The sequence below is a fragment of the Mobula birostris genome, chromosome 5, assembly GCF_030028105.1.
Source record: "Mobula birostris isolate sMobBir1 chromosome 5, sMobBir1.hap1, whole genome shotgun sequence".
NCBI lineage: Eukaryota > Metazoa > Chordata > Chondrichthyes > Myliobatiformes > Myliobatidae > Mobula > Mobula birostris.
The window spans coordinates 134,921,055-134,941,230 of NC_092374.1; positions in this window are offsets into that span (position 1 = coordinate 134,921,055).

A 20,176-nucleotide genomic window follows, 5' to 3' on the forward strand; every position below is an offset into this window, starting at 1 on the left:
ACGCTGCATGACCCACTGGGCTCCTCTTGTTCATTGCTGCAGCAGATAATTTAGAGTTTTCCATGTTATTGGATTGTTTTAATGGTTGCCTTCATAATGCCCTGGTTCATATTTTTTACTGTTATGCTGTTTGCATTTCAGTTTGTGCTGTTCTTTGAGAGCTGCTTCTTTTTAGCTTATGTTTGGGTTATTGTTGAAGATATGAGATGAGGTGAAACGTGTGCCATCCAATTAGGATGGTCGAATTGAAGGGGAGGTTTCTCTGGTGTGGGACACTAACGTTCAACTTGGGGTTTATTTTCAAGAGGAGATGAAGAGAGAAGACACTGGGGAGAACCAGTCATAGCATACGATCTGGTGGGAGATCCGTTTGTTCGAGATGGATTGTGAGCGATGTTCGGAAGGTGGTGTGTGCTTTCACGCTGACCGAGGGCCCAGTGAGTGAGCGATGGAGAGGTTCAAGTTGAGCTTCAACTCGTGCATATTTGACTGTTTAATTAGAATGGGCCCTTTCCTCTTTGTTATTCTTTGCTAAGCCTTTAGTTAAGATTCATAAATATAATTCCTTTGGGGGGGAGGGTGTGTGTGTGTGTGGTCATGGTCGACCATGGGTATTGCGCCTCTGGTAGTCACTGGGAGTGGTGTCTCCAGGGCGCAAGCCAGGGCAGAGTTGATATGGAGATCCGTCTGTTGCCCATGCAGTGGGACCCCCCTCTCCATGCTGGTGACAGGTCCAAAGGAACGACGAAAGTCGATACAGTTTGGTGCCAGCAGCATCGCAGGAGTTGCCGTTCCGATGCTGGGTACAGCAGTCAGCCGCCTTCAGGAGTCCGACTCCGGATTTTTCCTCGGGGTTTACTCCCAAAGCCTTTCCCGTGAGCGGGTATAGCTGCAAGGCAGCAGAGGTTTGAAATCGGAGTTTCCCTTTCCTAGATGAGCTACCATCCACGGTTAACGAGCCCCATCTGCCCGGAGCAACTGGTTGTAAGGTGCCAGTGCCCGCCTTTGCCCCTTCTCCTGTCAGTGAGAACAGCTCTGCCAGGCGTAAGAACTATGCCACACATGAAGGCCAGGAGTTGGACTTGGTTGTCAGAGGCTGTTTGAGACGCATGCCATGAAGAGCACTGGTTTAGCAGTGGGAGCTCATCCCCACTACCACCCTCCGGCTATGACTACCTCTGGAGCCGTATGCTGTATGCAGTGTGCTGTCCGTTATTTCGTAGCATTAATTTATAACAGGGTAACAGGGTAACAGGGTGACAGGGTGACAGGGTAACAGGGTAACAGGGTGACAGGGTAACAGGGTGACAGGGTGACAGGGTGGCAGGGTGACAGGGTGACAGGGTAACAGGGTGGCAGGGTAACAGGGTGACAGGGTAACAGGGTAACAGGGTAACAGGGTGATAGGGTAACAGGGTGACAGGGTGATAGGGTAACAGGGTGGCAGGGTAACAGGGTGACAGGGTGACAGGGTGACAGGGTAACAGGGTGACGGGGTGACGGTAACAGGGTAACAGGGTGACAGGGTGGCAGGGTATCAGGGTAACAGGGTGACAGGGTGACAGGGTGATAGGGTAACAGGGTGGCAGGGTGACAGGGTGACAGGGTAACAGGGTGACAGGGTGACAGGGTGGCAGGGTGGCAGGGTAACAGGGTGACAGGGTGACAGGGTGACAGGGTAACAGGGTGGCACGGTAACAGGGTGACAGGGTGACAGGGTGGCAGGGTAACAGGGTGACAGGGTAACAGGGTAATGGTGGCAGGGTAACAGGGTGACAGGGTGACAGGGTGGCAGGGTAACAGGGTGACAGGGTAACAGGGTAACAGGGTAACAGGGTGGCAGGGTAACAGGGTGATAGGGTAATAGGGTAATGGTGGCAGGGTAACAGGGTGACAGGGTGACAGGGTAACAGGATGACAGGGTAACAGGGTGACAGGGTAACAGGGTGACAGGGTGATAGGGTAACAGGGTGGCAGGGTAACAGGGTGACAGGGTGACAGAGTAACAGGGTAACAGGGTGACAGGGTGACAGGGTGACAGGGTGACAGGGTAACAGGGTAACAGGGTAACAGGGTGACAGGGTGACAGGGTGACAGGGTAACAGGGTGGCACGGTAACAGGGTGGCAGGGTGACAGGGTGACAGGGTAACAGGGTAACAGGGTGACAGGGTGACAGAGTAACAGGGTAACAGGGTGACAGGGTGACAGGGTAACAGGGTGACAGGGTAACAGGGTGACAGGGTGACAGAGTAACAGGGTAACAGGGTGACAGGGTGACAGGGTAACAGGGTGACAGGGTGACAGGGTAACAGGGTAACAGAGTGACAGGGTGGCAGGGTAACAGGGTAACAGGGTGACAGGGTAACAGGGTAATGATGGCAGGGTAACAGGGTGACAGGGTAACAGGGTGGCAGGGTAACAGGGTGACAGGGTAACAGGGTAACAGGGTAACAGGGTGACAGGGTGGCAGGGTAACAGGGTAACAGGGTGACAGGGTAACAGGGTGACAGGGTGACAGGGTGGCAGGGTAACAGGGTGACAGGGTAACAGGGTAATGGTGGCAGGGTGACAGGGTGGCAGGGTAACAGGGTGACAGGGTGACAGGGTGACAGGGTAACAGGGTGGCACGGTAACAGGGTGACAGGGTGACAGGGTGGCAGGGTAACAGGGTGACAGGGTAACGGTAATGGTGGCAGGGTAACAGGGTGACAGGGTGACAGGGTGGCAGGGTAACAGGGTGACAGGGTAACAGGGTAACAGGGTGACAGGGTGGCAGGGTAACAGGGTGACAGGGTAATAGGGTAATGGTGGCAGGGTAACAGGGTGACAGGGTGACAGGGTAACAGGATGACAGGGTAACAGGGTGAAAGGCTAACAGGGTGACAGGGTGATAGGGTAACAGGGTGGCAGGGTAACAGGGTGACAGGGTGACAGGGTAACAGGGTGACAGGGTGACAGGGTAACAGGGTAACAGGGTGACAGGGTGGCAGGGTAACAGGGTAACAGGGTGACAGGGTAACAGGTTGACAGGGTAACAGGGTGACAGGGTGACAGGGTAACAGGGTGGCAGGGTGACAGGGTGACAGGGTGACAGGGTAACAGGGTGACAGGGTGGCAGGGTAACAGGGTGACAGGGTGGCAGGGTGACAGGGTGACAGAGTAACAGGGTAACAGGGTGACAGGGTGACAGGGTAACAGGGTGACAGGGTAACAGGGTGACAGGGTGACAGAGTAACAGGGTAACAGGGTGACAGGGTGACAGGGTGACAGGGTGACAGGGTAACAGGGTAACAGGGTGACAGGGTGACAGGGTGACAGGGTAACAGGGTGGCACGGTAACAGGGTGACAGGGTGACAGGGTGGCAGGGTAACAGGGTGACAGGGTAACGGTAATGGTGGCAGGGTAACAGGGTAACAGGGTAACAGGGTGACAGGGTGGCAGGGTGACAGGGTGACAGAGTAACAGGGTAACAGGGTGACAGGGTGACAGGGTAACAGGGTGACAGGGTAACAGGGTGACAGGGTGACAGAGTAACAGGGTAACAGGGTGACAGGGTGACAGGGTGACAGGGTGACAGGGTAACAGGGTAACAGGGTAACAGGGTGACAGGGTGACAGGGTGACAGGGTAACAGGGTGGCACGGTAACAGGGTGACAGGGTGACAGGGTGGCAGGGTAACAGGGTGACAGGGTAACGGTAATGGTGGCAGGGTAACAGGGTGACAGGGTGACAGGGTGGCAGGGTAACAGGGTGACAGGGTAACAGGGTAACAGGGTGACAGGGTGGCAGGGTAACAGGGTGACAGGGTAATAGGGTAATGGTGGCAGGGTAACAGGGTGACAGGGTGACAGGGTAACAGGATGACAGGGTAACAGGGTGAAAGGCTAACAGGGTGACAGGGTGATAGGGTAACAGGGTGGCAGGGTAACAGGGTGACAGGGTGACAGGGTAACAGGGTAACAGGGTGACAGGGTGGCAGGGTAACAGGGTAACAGGGTGACAGGGTAACAGGTTGACAGGGTAACAGGGTGACAGGGTGACAGGGTAACAGGGTGGCAGGGTGACAGGGTGACAGGGTGACAGGGTAACAGGGTGACAGGGTGGCAGGGTAACAGGGTAACAGGGTGACAGGGTGGCAGGGTGACAGGGTGACAGAGTAACAGGGTAACAGGGTGACAGGGTGACAGGGTAACAGGGTGACAGGGTAACAGGGTGACAGGGTGACAGAGTAACAGGGTAACAGGGTGACAGGGTGACAGGGTGACAGGGTGACAGGGTAACAGGGTAACAGGGTAACAGGGTGACAGGGTGGCAGGGTAACAGGGTGACAGGGTAACAGGGTAATGGTGGCAGGGTAACAGGGTGACAGGGTGACAGGGTGGAGGGTAACAGGGTGACAGGGTAACAGGGTAACAGGGTAATGGTGGCAGGGTAACAGGGTGACAGGGTGACAGGGTAACAGGATGACAGGGTAACAGGGTGACAGGGTAAAAGGGTAACAGGGTAACAGGGTGACAGGGTGACAGGGTAACAGGGTGACAGGGTGGCAGGGTGACAGGGTGACAGGGTAACAGGGTGACAGGGTAACAGGGTAACAGAGTGACAGGGTGACAGGGTAACAGGGTAACAGGGTGGCAGGGTAACAGGGTGACAGGGTGACAGGGTGACAGGGTAACAGGGTGGCAGGGTGACAGGGTGACAGGGTAACAGGGTGGCAGGGTAACAGGGTGACAGGGTAACAGGGTGACAGGGTGACAGGGTGACAGGGTAACAAAGTAACAGGGTAACAGGGTGATAGGGTGACAGGGTAACAGGGTAACAGGGTAACAGGGTGGCAGGGTGGCACAGCATCTACACAAACCGGGGTTTGGGGTGGGATCAAGCACACCTCAATCTCACGAGTTTGGCAGGGACGGAGGTTGGCTTCCCTCGACTTACAGAGCGAAGGAAACCGGGGTGTTTCACTTTACATGTATAATTCCTATTTTTAGTCTTCGCCACGTGTCAATCTAATCAAATCCCTCCATCACATCATCTGTCAGACATTTTGTTGAATGTAATGTACACAGTGGTTTGCTCTCTAGAATAAAAGACTCCCAAGACAGCCAGAGAAAGCCTATTCTCTGTATCCTGGTTGTCCACCAATTTTCAATTATTTCCCAATCTTCTCTCGATTTACTGTGCACTGAAATTTGCACATTATGTTTGATGTGAGACATTTACCAAGGCATTTCTTTGCTTTCTCTCTCATCCTTGTTTTATAGGGACCTGTTTTACATTTGCCACCCTCCAATGTGTTGGAACTGTTGCATAATCTACAGAATTTTGGAAGGCGAAAAGTAATACATGCACTGTTTCCATGACAACATTCTAAATGTTCTGGCATGGACATCATCAAGCACTGCAGTCTGGGTTTCCGGAGCCATTGGTTTCTCCTGCGGACATTTTAACCAACACTAAAGTCCTATCAGTACTACTTTACAATCTTTACTACTCCATTCAGTATGCCTTGGTTCTCTAGTGCTTTTGGGAAATTAATTGTGTCGCACACAGAACCACGTGCACACACAGTGTATTGTCGCACACAGAACCACGTGCACACGCAGTGCAGTGTCGCACACAGAACCATGTGCACACGCAGTGCAGTGTTGCACACAGAACCACGTGCACACGCAGTGCAGTGTCGCACGCAGAACGACGTGCACAGGCAGTGCAGTGTCGCACGCAGAACCACGTGCACACGCAGTGCAGTGTCGCACGCAGAACGACGTGCACAGGCAGTGCAGTGTCGCACGCAGAACCACGTGCACACGCAGTGCAGTGTCGCACGCAGAACCACGTTCACACGCAGTGCAGTGTCGCACGCAGAACCACGTGCACACACAGTGCAGTGTCACACACAGTGGTGTCGCACACAGAACCATGTGCACACATGCAGTGCAGTGTCACACACAGAACTACGTACACACACAGTATAGTGTGACACACACACCTACATACACACTCAATGTAGTGTGACACATACAACGTACACACAGTGTAGTGTGACACAGTGAATGACCTGCGCACACAGAATGTCGTGTGACGCGCAGTATTACACACACTGACAATGTAGTGTAAACAAACTGTAAACTCCAAAGTGTAAACAAGCCTCTGTTACCACTACTGCCTCTAACTTTGTATCCAATCTGAACCATCTTGGAACAAATTTGATCTAACATTCTGCACCAGCCAACCGAGTGGAGCATTATCAAAGGCCTTGCTAAAGTACTTGTGGAGACATCTGCTATCCCATCCTCTTCAATCTTCTTGTCATCTCTGCAAAAAAATCTTATTTGTGAGACATGGTTTCTCATGCACTTTCTGATTATCCCCAAGTAGTTTTTGCCTTTCCAAATGCAAATAAGTCCTGTCTCTCAGAGTATCTTTTCCAATAAATTCCCCCACAACTGATGCAGCCTGTAGTTCCCTGGCTAGCAGCCAGTGGCCTGTAATTCTCTGGCCTGTAGATCCTTGGCCGTCCCAGTAGTTACCTGGCTCATCCGCCTGTAGTTCCCTGGCTCAACCGCCTGTAATTCCCTGGCTCAGCCGCCTGTAATTCCCTGGCTAGCGGCTAGTGGCCTGTGGTTCCATAGCTATCCCTGTAGTTCGCTGGCTCTCCCCACTACTATTCTGACTTAAAGGCTCATTAAATATCTTCAAGTCTTCCAATATTTCACCTTTGGCTAATGAATTTACAAAAATCTCTGCCAGGCCCTTATCAATCTCCTCCTTTGCTTCCCAAAATATCCTAGCATATTGCACATCTGTTCTGGTCTCAGGGATTTAACCACCTTTATGCATACAGGATGCCAAATCAAAATCTGGATCCTTGATCCTTTAATGAAAAAGTTTGGTCCTTTCCTGCTGAATTCTAAATTGCTGCTAACTGTTTTCTCTGTTGACTTTACATATCCCCTCTTTAGATCAAATAAATTTCTGAAATCTCCTCTGTCCTGTTTTGCCTGTAGAATGGTCGAACACTCTTTGGCAAGCCGTAGGCTCTCCAATTTGAAATATTTTCTCTCTTTCTCTTTCACAAGTGCTGTCGGAACTGCCAAGTGTTTTCAGAGAATTTTATATTCTAACATCTGTAGCGTTTTGATTTCCCTTTCTCACTATTACTCAATTTTTACCCTTTTCTATGAAATTTATGCAATATCCTTTCCTTTTCACCATGCCATTCCTAAAAATCTAATATCCTCTGCTGCTCAGCCTCTAGCTTAGTCACCATGCAGCCAGATCTCTGTAGTGACTGTTATATGATATCCACGTGCATGCGTCTCATCATGAAAGCTTGTTCATGCAGATCTGGAGCCATCGATGCTGCCTGACCTTCAGCACTTTGTTGCATTGATGCAAACATGTTAACATTGAGGAACACGTGGATTCTGTGACCAGCTACAAAGAGAAGTTACCATTACAAAACACATCCGGGTGAGGGCAAATCGGAAGCCGTGGCTTACTGCAGAGGTCCGTGCCAGGCTGAGGAGGGATAATGATGCTGCCTTTAGATTGGGAGATGCAACAGCTCTCAGGGAAGCAAGAACAGTGCTTTCCCGCTTAGGAAGGCGAAATGGGAGTATTCTCAGAGAATTTATAGGCACCTCTGGAACAACAGGGACATGAGGCGCATGTGTCAGGGTATTCAGAGGACTACAGACTACCCTGAGAGTCGGTGACCAGGATGTTTCACGGACTGAGAGGCTGAATGTCTTCTACGCCCGGTTTGATGCACAGAACCAAGTGCTGGCGAGCAAGGCACCCCTCCCCCCCAAGAGGAGCAGACACTCCGTCTGGCTGAGGCTGAGGAGAGGAAGACCCTGGCCAGAATCAACCCACACAAGGCTGTGGGGGCCTGATAATATACCAGGATGGATTCTGAAAGACTGCAGCCCAGCTGACGGAGGTGCTGACGGATATATTTAACATCTATCTGGAGCAGTCCATTATCCGCTCAGTTTTCAAAGCGGCAACCACTCCAGTGCCAAAGAAGGCGACAGTAACTTGCCTAGATGACTATTGTCCTGTGGCAATAACATTGACCATTATGAAATGCTTTGAGCGGCTGGTCATGGAGCACATTAAAGCCTTTCTTCCGGCTACATTGGACCTTTTCCAGTTCGCTTATCGCTCAAATCAATCCTATGATGATGCAATAACCTCTGCCCTCCACTCTGTCCTGTCCCACCTGGAAAATAGGGTCCCATATGCCAGACTGTCACTTATAGACTTCAATTCAGCATTTAACACCCTCATACCCCAGACACTAATGGGGAAATTATCCTCGCTGGATCTCAATGCCCCCCTCTGAAAATGGATACTGGACTTCTTTATAGAAAGGCTACAGTCAGTCCATGTAGGCAGCAATGTCCCGAGTCGCATTACGCTGAGCAGTGGCGCTCCTCAAGGCTGTCTGCTCAGCCCATTCCTGTTCATACCGCTGATGCATTCCTGTGTGGCAGGATTCAGCTCAAACCGTGTCATCGAGTTTGTGGAAGACACAACAGTTATCAACAACAATGACGAGACGGAGTACAGAGAGGAAGTGGAGCGGCTGGTGGATTGGTGTGAGAAGAACAACCTGAGCCTGAATGTGGAGAAGACAAAGGAGATCATTGTGGACTTCAGGAAGGTGCAGATGAACCATCCCCCTCTGTAGAGAGTGTTGAGTGCACCAAGTTCCTGGGAGTTCACATCACAGGTGACCTCACTTCGTCCCTTAATAACACCTCCCTGAACAAGAAGGCACAGCAGAGCTTCCACTTCCAAGAGGCAAGCAACATCATGGCACCATTTGCTTGAAATATTGTGCTGAATTTTTATCCAATGAAGTGATGCATGGTTTGTTTAAAACAAGCATAAATAATTATGCCTTTAATACTAAGAAGCATAGATAGAGAGGATAGCCAGCATGTTGCTCACAGGCCAGCAATGGCTAATACCAGAGGGCCTTTTTGTAAGTTCAGTGGAGGGAAGTTCAGAGGAGATGTTAAAGGTAGGGTTTTTACATGGAATGTTCTGCTGTGAGTGTTGGTTGTGGTTGACACATAAGAGACATTTAGAAATACACATGGATGAAAGGAAAACACAGGGTTATAGCCTGTGTATGAGGGAGGATTTAGATTCATCACGGAGTAGAATTATATAAGTTTGCCCAAAATAGTGAGCAGAAGGGCCCATATCATAATGTACTGTTGCATGTTCTGTTTTTTGTTAGTTTAACTGCATAATGACTTGCAGTTGCCTATTTTTGATCTAAGTTACACAAATTGTTTTAATCATCATTTAGTACAGGCCTGTATGCAAGCTTGATCCAATTTTATGAAATTCTGATGATGTGCTGCATTGAAAACTCTTTATAAAACTTATTGTTTCTGTCCCTTACATAATTACAGGCAATTTAAGAAGATAATCTGTTTCTGAATGCTTTATTTGCTTAGCAATGGTGACTAGAGGTCTGCCGCAAGGATCAGTGCTGAGTCTGTTGTTGTTTGTCATCTATATCAGTGATTTGGATGATACTATGGTAAACTGGATCAGCAAATTTGTGGATGATAACAAGACTGAGGGTGTAGTGGACAGTGAAGAAGACTATGAAAACCGACAGCAGGATATGGACCAGCTGGAAAAATGGGCTGAATAATGGCAGATGGAATTTAATGCAGACAAGTGCGAGGTGTTGCACTTCAATAGGACCAACCAGGGTAGGACTTAGACAGTTAATAATATGGCACAGAGTATGGTAGAACAAAAATATCTGGGAATACAGATCCATAATCCCTTGAAAGTGTCATCGCCAGTAGGTAGGGTCATAAAGAGAGCTTTTGGTACTTTAAATCAAAGTATTGAGTACAGGAGTTGGGATGTTATGTTGAAATTGTATAAGATGTTAATGAGGCCTAACTTGAAGTACTGTGTGCATTTCTCGTCACCTACCTACAGGAAGGATGTAAATAAGATTGAAAGAGTGAACTACACTAAAAAAGATCATAAGGCATAGGAGGAAATTAGGTCCATCAAGTCTGCTCTGACATTCCATCATGGCTGATTTATTATCCTTCTCAATCCTATTCTTCTGCCTTCTCCTTCCAACCATTGATGTCCTGACTACCTAAGAAACTATCAACCTTTGCTTTAAATGTACTCCATGATTTGGCCTCCATAGCTGTCACTGGCAATGAATCTCTGTTCTAAATGGATATCCCTCTACTCTGAGGCTGTGCCCTCTGGTCCTAAACACCCCCACTACAGGAAACATTCTCTCCACATCCACTCTATCTAGGCCTTTCATTATTCGATAGGTTTCAATGAGATTCCCTCCTCATTCTTCTAAATTCCAATGAGGACAGGGCCAGAGCCATTAAACACTCCTCAGTTGTAAACTTTCATTCCCGGAATCATCCTTGTGAATTTTTTCTGGACCCACTCCAATGCCAGAACATCATTTCTCTACGATCTGACCAATACCTTATAAAGCCTGAGCATCATGTTCTTGCTCTTAAATTCTAGTCCCCTCAAAATGAATGCTAACAATGTATTTGCCTTCCTCACCACTGACTCAACCTGCAAGTTAACCTTTAGGGAACCCTGCACAAGGAATTCCAAGTCCCTTTGCACCTCTGATTTTTGAAATTTCTCCCCCTTTACTCCTTCCACCAAAGTGCATGGCCCGACACTTTCCTACACTATGTTCCATCTGCCACATTTTTGCCCATTCTCCAAACGTCCCCAAATCTTGCAGACTCCCTGCTTCCTCATCACTACCCGCCCCTCTACCTATCTTATCATCTGCAAACTAGTCATCACAGCCAACCAGAAAAGGCCCCCTTTATTCCCACTCTTTGCCTCCTGTCAGTCAGTCAATCTCCTATCCCTGCTGGTATCTTTCCTTTAATATCATGGGCAGCTTCATGTGTGGTACCTTGTCAAAGGCCTTCTGAAAATCCAAGTAAACAACATCCACTGACTCTCCTTTGTCTATCCTCAAAGAATTTCAGTAGATTTGTCAAGCACTTTGGCCTACTTTATCATGTGCCTTCAAGTACCCCGAAACCTCATCCTTAATAATGGATTCCAACATCTTCCCAACCACTGAAGTGAGGAAATATAGCCATGGAACTGGTGGTTAATTCCTCTTGAGCCTCTTACTCCACTCACCCTCTGAGCATAGTCTTCTACTCATTGGCCCAATCTGTATTTCTCTAACTTCCTGTTAAACACATATTGTTTACCTTAGCTAGTTCAAACATCAATTATTTGTTCCACAATCTAATCAGACTGTGGGAACGAAAGGTTTGGCCTGAACCCCTCAATGGTTTTAATAGTGATGCTTTTATAAATATTGCCTTTAGCTTAGTATTCCCTATAATTGTAAAAATTACTAGACCATCTCTATGGATGATGAGCACTCTTAGTGCCACGAATTAATTTGAAATATGATTCAGTGAACAATAGTAATTATGAAGTCAAATATGTACTTTTCCAATCCCCTTTTCCTAAAGAGGCCTATCTCGAGAGTTATTGGTTTTTATTTTGGTACATCAAACTAAGTACAATACTTTCAAAGTTCAAAGTAAATTTATTATCAGAGTACATAAATATCATTATATACAACCCTGAGATTTATTTTCTTGTGGGCATACTCAATAAGTTCATAATAGAATGATAACCTGAATCAATAAATGACCCGTACCAACTTGAGCATACAACCATTGTGCAAACGACAAGCTATATGACTAGAAAAAGAAAAAATATATATTAATTAATAATTAATAAATGAGGCAAATGAGCAGTAAAGTGAGGTGGCAATCTTTATTTTCTTATCAGAATGTGAGTGCATGAGTATGTTCCTGCGATCCTGAGAGTGATGCTGTCTGGGGTTTAGGTCCTGAGAGGTAGTAAGGTCAAGGGGGTAGTGCCAGGCAAACAGCAATCCAACAATGACCTCAAAAGTGGAGCTGGTGGAAGATGATGATACATCACCATGGCAGAGAGGGTGAAGAAAGCCTGCAGCTGTGAAGGGTTCCTAGTCATCTTGTATGCCACGATACTGGACCCTGATCCCAACTGTCCTGGACCGTACGGTGGCTGCCTGTGCATCCCGTTAAACAAACACACAGGCATTCTCCATTCAGGGAATAATTAAATCAAATAAAATTAAATCTAGTTTAATTATCATTCAAATCATACGTAGATACAGCTGAACGAGACAGTGTTCCTCTGGGGCCAAGGTGCAAAACATTCAAAAGTAGCAAGCAAACATTCAAAAATAGCGAGTAACGTTCAAAATAGCGAGTAACATAATTCAAAGTAACAAGCAAAGGAGCATACTCACTTGAAAAAAACATACATAGTCCAAGATCCTAAGCAACAATGTCCGGCAATCGATGGTACCGTTTCCCGGCAGTTTGCAGAAGCATGCAATCCAGCCTGTCTTCCCACCGCTCAATCACGGGAGGGCAGCACTGATGAGAGAGGCCAGGCCCCAGCCAAATGCGGGCACCACGCTATAACCCTTCTGCATCTCTCACATGGTCTGCAGCAGCAGGCAAGCCTGAGGCTTGAGGCCTAGTCCTCACCACAACTGAGGCTGCACAGTTCCCATGTCAGCTGTCCCTCCACCAGACAAGGGTAACAGGCCTGCGGCAACTTACGTTATCACTGTCCTACAGTGTCTTGCAATTGCAAGTGAAACGTCCGAGACAATCTCCCACCTTTATACTGCTTCTGAGTAGCAGGCAGCAGCATGGATCTGTAGCCAAGTCAGCTCCTCCAAACCCAAACTGGCTCCTCTGACACCCCAACGGGCTCCTCCCATATCCCAACCAGATCCTCCAATATCCCAACCGGCTCCTTCAACACCTTGGCCAACTCCTTCTCCAACGTCCCGACTGGTCCCTTCGTAAAAAAGGCCGGGGGAGGAAGAAAAGTGGCGCTCCTGAGCCTCGCTCCAGCCACTGCCATATCACAGAGTAACCTTGTCGTCGATGTGCCGATGAGGCCCTGGCATCCTACCTCCGCAGGGCAGATGATGGTCCTCAAGCCAGTTTCCTTACACCATTTTATATTGAGTTTGGACTCAATAGCTCTTAGAGTTCAGAGTGCTATGTATTAATCTATAGCCAACCGCAAACAAAAAGTTTCATGTAACTCAGGAAAAGCCAGGATTCATAATGGTTCCTACAGCAACATTTTACATTGAAAGAAGTGAGTAGATCCAAAGGAAAATATGTTCTCATATTTTTGAAGACTATTTGAGTGAATATGCTTATAAAATGTAATAACTGTCTAAGATATGTGCCCATCATGCAAAATTAGTTCCATGAGCCAGATACAGGGTTAATTTGAAATACATAACAAATGGTTCGTCAATTCAGTAGCTCAAGTGGCCATTTAGTAAGAAGCTACAGCTTTGAAGCTCTATCAAATGAACTAAAATTTCACTGGGAATGACGCATTCATTTTACCATGACAACACCCTGTTGCACAATGAAATCCTTACCACAATGACTGAATATATCTCTCTGAGAGGCTTTCCACAATGTGATACAACTTTATAAATAACATTAAGAGAAAGCATTATTGGTATGTTTACTGATTCTGTTGAAGGAGATTTTATTTGCCGTCATTGTTTTTTTTAGACACAGCACCCATGCTTCAATTTGCTATTTTTACAACATTGACAAAAGATGTGTCTGCGTGAATGATTTAAGATTTGCAAAGACGCAAGCAGAATTTACATAGTGTTATGAGGAACAGCATGCATCCGAACCCAAACGAACATAGATAAGTCCTCCTTCCAAACCTGCTGGAGTCTCCCCAAACTGCATGTTAATTTGTGGAATAGTTCAAAGTGCAAAGTAAATTTATTATCAAAGTACAGATATGTCACATAGTACCCTGGGATTCATTTTCATGGAAGCATTCACAGCAAATACAAAGGTATACAGGAGAATCAATGAAAATCGGCATACAATGTAGATGGACTAACAATCAATGTGCAGAGGACAACAATACTGTGCAAATACAAATAGAGAAAAAAAATAATAATAAACAACTAAGCAATAAATTTCAAGAACATGAGATGAAGGGTCCTTGAAAGTCAGTCTGCAGGTTTTGGGAATAGCTCAGTGATGGGCAGGTGAAGTTGAATGATGTTATCCCCACTAGTTCAAGAGCCTGACGGTTGAGGGGAAATAACTGTTCCTGAACCTGGTGGTGCTTGAACCCTGAGGCTCCTGTACCTTCTTCCTGATGGCAGCAGCAAAAAGAGAGTGTGGAGTGGATGATGGGGGTGCCCAATGATGGATGCTGCTTTCCTGCGTCAACGCTCCAAGTAGATGTACATTCTTCAACGTGTATCTACAGAAGTTTGTCAAAGTTTTAGGTGACATGCTGAATTGCCGCAAACTTCTGAGGAAGTAGAGGCACTGCCATGCTTTCTTTGAATTGGTACTTACGTGCTGCATGCTGGAAAATCCTCTGAAATGATAACACTGAGGAATTTAAAGTTGCTGACCCTCTCCCTCTCCGATTCCTTCTCCTGAAGTCAATAATGAGCTACTTGTTCTTGCTGACATTGAGAGATTATTGTTGTGGTACCACTCAGCCAGGCCTTCAAATTCCCTCCTCTCTGCTGATTCATCACCACATTTGATTTGGCCAACGACAGTGGTGTCATCATCAAACTTTAATATGACATCAGGGCTGTGCTTTGCCACACTGCTGTAAGTGTAAAACAAGTAGAGCAGGGGACTAAGCACACTGCCTCATGGCACAACTGTGCTGATGGAGATTGTGGAGGAGATATTGTTGCCAATCTGAACTGACCAGAGTTTGCAAGTGAGGAAGCCCAGCAGAAAGGTCATTGACACATTAACATAAATGTTTTAGTTTTCTTTGAACTTTGCGCTAAAAATAGTGACAATGGGGAGTTGGGGGGGTGGTAAAGAACCCTTGACTGCTCTTCGAATTGGTTTTGAAGACTTTCCTTGCCACCAGAAGGTAATATATTAGGACAATAGACACACTCAGTGATAATAGAGGACAAGATCACTAGAAATAAGAACAGGGATGGGGCCAATACATAGCTCTGCCATTCAGTAATGTGATTTAGCAAAACTTTGCCTTGCAGAGTCCTGTCTTGGTGTGACGGCTGAGATCCCATAAGTAATTCAAATAATCAAGTGATTGATATTTCGAATGTGCAGTTATGAAAGTGGAAATCCTTTGCATTTGGACAGCAAGGACTGACCCAATGTTGGGACCAGTGAAGTAGGGTGAATAGAATGTCCTTACTCTGACAATGTTAGATGTGCGAGATGCATATTTGTGTGGATACAATAAGAGAATCTTATCTTTAGTGCTTCTGCAAAATGCATTTGGGAGTTGTTAGAGTGATTTTTGGGTTTAGGTTATTTATATTTAGCAAATGGCTTTGGCTACCAGTCTTCCGTTCCTTGACAATGTATTGTGGATTTAATTTGGAACAATGCATTGTGAGAAGCTGTGAATCCCAGTTCATAGACCTGCTGGCGTCTGTGGGGTGGATGAGAATCGGAAGGTGTGAAGTTTGTATGTAGCTTCAAAAGAAAGCATTGTTTATACTTTGTAAATATGGATTGTCCTTTGTGTTTAGCAAATAAATATCAAGCCCCACATGGGCCAGCAGACCTTTCCACTGAAAGCGTCTCCATATGATGCCTGCTGTACCTTGTTTTGTCGAATAAAGAAGCTGCTTTGTATCTACCAGTAACTCTCTCCGGCGATTTCATTCACACAATAACAGGAGTATTTACTTTCCTCTGCATATTTAGATCCATTACTTTGACAGGATATGGCCAAATAACACCTTAACAAAAGACATAGTTCTTCTTGATAAAGCCCTAAGACCATAAGAAATAAAAGTAAGAATCGATTACACAGTCCCTCAAGTCTACTCAGTTATTTAGACTATAAGAACATAAAGACCATAAGATGTAGGAGTAGAAGTAGGCTACTCGCACATTGAGTCTGATCCACCATTCCGTCATGCCTGATTTATTACCACTCTCTGTTCTCCGGCCTTTTCCCCTTTAACTTTGATGCCTTGACTAATCAAGAACCTATCAATCTCATACCCAAAGACTTGGTCTGCACAGGCACCTGTGGCAGGGAATTACACAGATTCACCACTCTCTGGCTATAGAAATTTCTCCTCATCACAGTCCTAAATGGATGCCCCTCTATTCTGAGGCTGTGTCCTCTGGTCCCAGACTCACCCATTATAAGAAACATCCTCTCCACATCCACTCTATCAAAGCTTTTCAATATTTTATTTCTAATTACTGATGAGACATCAACCATCAGCTGTCCTCTCTCTTCCTCAAACCTTCCCCCCTCTGAATGCACTGCCCTCCACTCTCTCCATACAATCCCAACCTTAATGTCAAACCCTGAGACAAAGTGTGGTACTGAAGGAGTGTTTCGCTCTGACTTCTACCTTGCTGAGGCCAGGCAGCAACTCTCAGACCCTTCTCATACCTACCCCTTGAAGACGATTCCACTCCAGACCATCAGAAAACTGTTTCCAACACCATCACTGACCTCATTAATTCTAGAGAATTCTCATGCACTGACACCAAAATCATAGTTCCCTTACCCTGCACTGCTCAATCCTACCTTCAACCCAAAATCCACAAACATGATTGTCCAAGTAGGCCCATTGTCTCCGCCTGCTCCTGCCCAACTGAACTTGAGTACTCATACCTCGACTCATTTCTCCTCTCCCCCCCCCCAGGTTCAGTCCCTTCCCACCTACTTCCACGACTTTTCTCATCCCCTCAATGGGCACCCACATTGGCACTGGCTATGTCTGCCTCCTTGCTGGCTATGTAGAACAGTCCATGTTCCAAGCCTTCCCCAGTAATGTTCTCCTCCATTACATTGATGACTGCATTGGTGCTGCTTCATGCATCTGTTGCTGAGCTCGTCAACTTTGTCTGTAACTACCACCCTGCCTTTAAATTCACTTAGTCCATTTCTGACTCCTCCCTCCCCTTTCTCCATCTCTCTGCCTCCAGCACTGGAGACAAATTGTCAACCAACATCCTTTATAAATGTACCGTTTCCCATGGCTATCCAGAATATACCTCTTCCTGCTCTGTCTCCTGGAAAAATGCTAATCCCTTTTCTTAGTTCCTTCATCTCCACCACATCTGATCCTAGGATACAGCTTTCCTTTCCAGGACATCAGAGATGTCCTCCTTCTTCAAAGAATGGGGTTTCCCTTCCTCTATCATTGATACCAGCCTCACCCTCATCTTCTCCATTCCCTGAACATCTACGCTCACCTGATCTTTATGCCATCCCATAAACCTCCTCATCCAACACATCATTCTCCTCAATATCTGCCATTTTCCATGGGATCCTATGACTAAACACATCTTTCTCTGCCTTCCACAGAAATCACTCCCTCCGTGACTTCCTTGTCCATTCATCCCCCCCACTAATCTCCCTCCTGCCACTTAACCCTGCAAGCAGTCAGATTGCTACACCTACCTATTCACCTCCTCCCTCACCTCCACTCAGGGCCTGAAACAGTCCTTCCAGGTGAGGCAACACTTCACCTGTGAAGCTGCTGGGGTTCTCTATTATGTCCGGTGCACCCGATGAGACCTCCTCTACATTGGTGATACCCGTCACAAATTGGGACACTGCTTCACCAAAAGCGGATCCTGCTGGTGGCCCAATGTATTAATCCCAATAATTCCAATTCCCATTCCCATTCTGACATGTTGGTCCATGGCTTCCTTGTGCCATGATCAGGCCACCCTCAGAATGGAGGAGCAGCACTTTATGAGTTATCATCATTGTTGGGTCAAAGTATCTTTCAAAGTGAAAACAGTACTGGCAGTAATGCAGTGGATAGCACAACTCTTTACGGTACCTGTGACTTGGGATCATTTCCCACCGCTGACTGAAAGGAGTTCGCCCCGTGACAGCATGGGATTCCCCCAGGGGACTCTGGTTTCCTCCCACAGTCTAAAGCCATACTGGTTGGTAGGTTCATTGGTCATTGTAAGTTGTCCTGTGATTAGGAGCGGATTAAATCGGGGATTGCTGGGTGGCACAGCTCAAAGGGAAAGAAGGGTCTTTTCCATGCTGTATCTCAGAAACAAAATGCTCTGTTTTTGCTATAAACTGCTAATTGAGGAGTGGGTATGACTGGAGGGATTGGATCAGCCCATGATTGAATGGTGGTGCAGACTCGATAGGCCGAATGGCCTACTACTCCTATATGTTATGGCCTTATGGCCTTCTGGTCTTGTTCAGGCTGAACCTGACCCCTTGCAAAAGCTGACCATACCCACCGGCTGCTTTAGACTTAGCTCACCAAGGTCATTCATGTCCACTTGCACCATGCATTCATGATACCGTTAGCATAACGCTTTACGGTGCCAGTGACCTGGGTTTAAAAGGAGTTTGAAGGTTCTCTCCGTGTCCGTACAGGTCCCCTCTGGGTGTTCCAGTTTTCTTCCACATCCCGAAGACATATGGGTTCGAAGGTCAACCGGTCACATGGGTGTAATTGTGTGGCACAGGCTCATTGGGCCAGAAGGGCCTGTTACCATGCTGATTCTCTAAATGAAATAATTTCACCATCAATGAAACCTTACTATGCTTTTGTTACCTTTTTATATGGTTCCTGCCATATACTTCTCAGTTACCTCTGTTTCTTTGTTTAGTTACTGGATCTGCAACCTCTCAATAATCTCTATTTATTTAAAATTCAATCCCTGATTTCCTTTCTCTTTCTGCTCCAGACTCCCAATACATTTTCTTTCTGAGCTTCACTAGCTTCTTATATCCCAGTGAATTCACTGTACTTGTTGATGAATGAATCAATGTCTTCACACCCACCACCCCAAACCCATTAACACTTCCAGCACCATATTCTTTCCAGGTCCCTCAGTCCTCTCTCAAGCCTTAATCATTTCCTGCTCTCATACCACTCCATCAGCATGAGCAGTTGCTGTCCTTTCTTTTGAACTCCTCTCCATTCTTGAATGCACACCAGGAACAACAGCACTGCTGTTCCTCAAAAATGACGTGGTACGATCTTTTGCCTATAGGATCTTCAGGGAGTATCTCTCAGTGGTGGAATGACATTGATAGTGGTGCAGAAGTGGGCTGAGAAGTGGCAGATGGAGTTCAACCCGGAGAAGTGTGAGGTGGTACACTTTGGAAGGACAAACTCCAAGGCAGAGTACAAAGTAAATGGCAGGATACTTGGTAGTGTGGAGGAGCAGAAGGATCTGGGGGTAAATGTCCACAGATCCCTGAAAATTGCCTCACTGGTGGATAGGGTAGTTAAGAAAGCTTATGGGGTGTTAGCTTTCATAAGTTGAGGGATAGAGTTTAAGAGTCACGATGTAATGATGCAGCTCTATAAAACTCTGGTTAGGCCACACTTGGAGTACTGTGTCCGGTTCTGGTCGCCTCACTATAGGAAGGATGTGGAAGCATTGGAAAGGGTACAAAGGAGATATACCAGGATGCTGCCTGGTTTAGAGAGTATGCATTATGATCAGAGATTAAGGGAGCTAGGGCTTCACTCTTTGGAGAGAAGGAGGATGAGAGGAGACATGATAGAGGTGTACAAGATAATAAGAGGAATAGATAGAGTGGATAGCCAGCGCCTCTTCCCCAGGGCATCACTGCTCAGTACAAGAGGACATGGCTTTAAGGTAAGGGGGTGGGAAGTTCAAGGGGGATATTAGAGGAAGGTTTTTTACTCAGACAGTGGTTGGTGCGTGGAATGCACTGCCTGAGTCAGTGGTGGAGGCAGATACACTAGTGAAGTTTAAGAGACTACTAGACAGGTATATGGAGGAATTTAAGGTGGGGGCTTATATGGGAGGCAGGGTTTGAGGGTCGGCACAACATTGTGGGCTGAAGGGCCTGTAATGTGCTGTACTATTCTATGTTCTATATTTTGTCTGGGTAATCTCCAACCTGATGGCATGAATATCAATTTCTTCTTCCAATAAACAAAAATAATTTTCCCTCCCCCCCTCTTCTTCTGTTCTCCACTCTGACCTCTTACCTGATCTTCTCACCTGCCTGTCATCTCCCCTGGTGACCCTTCTCCT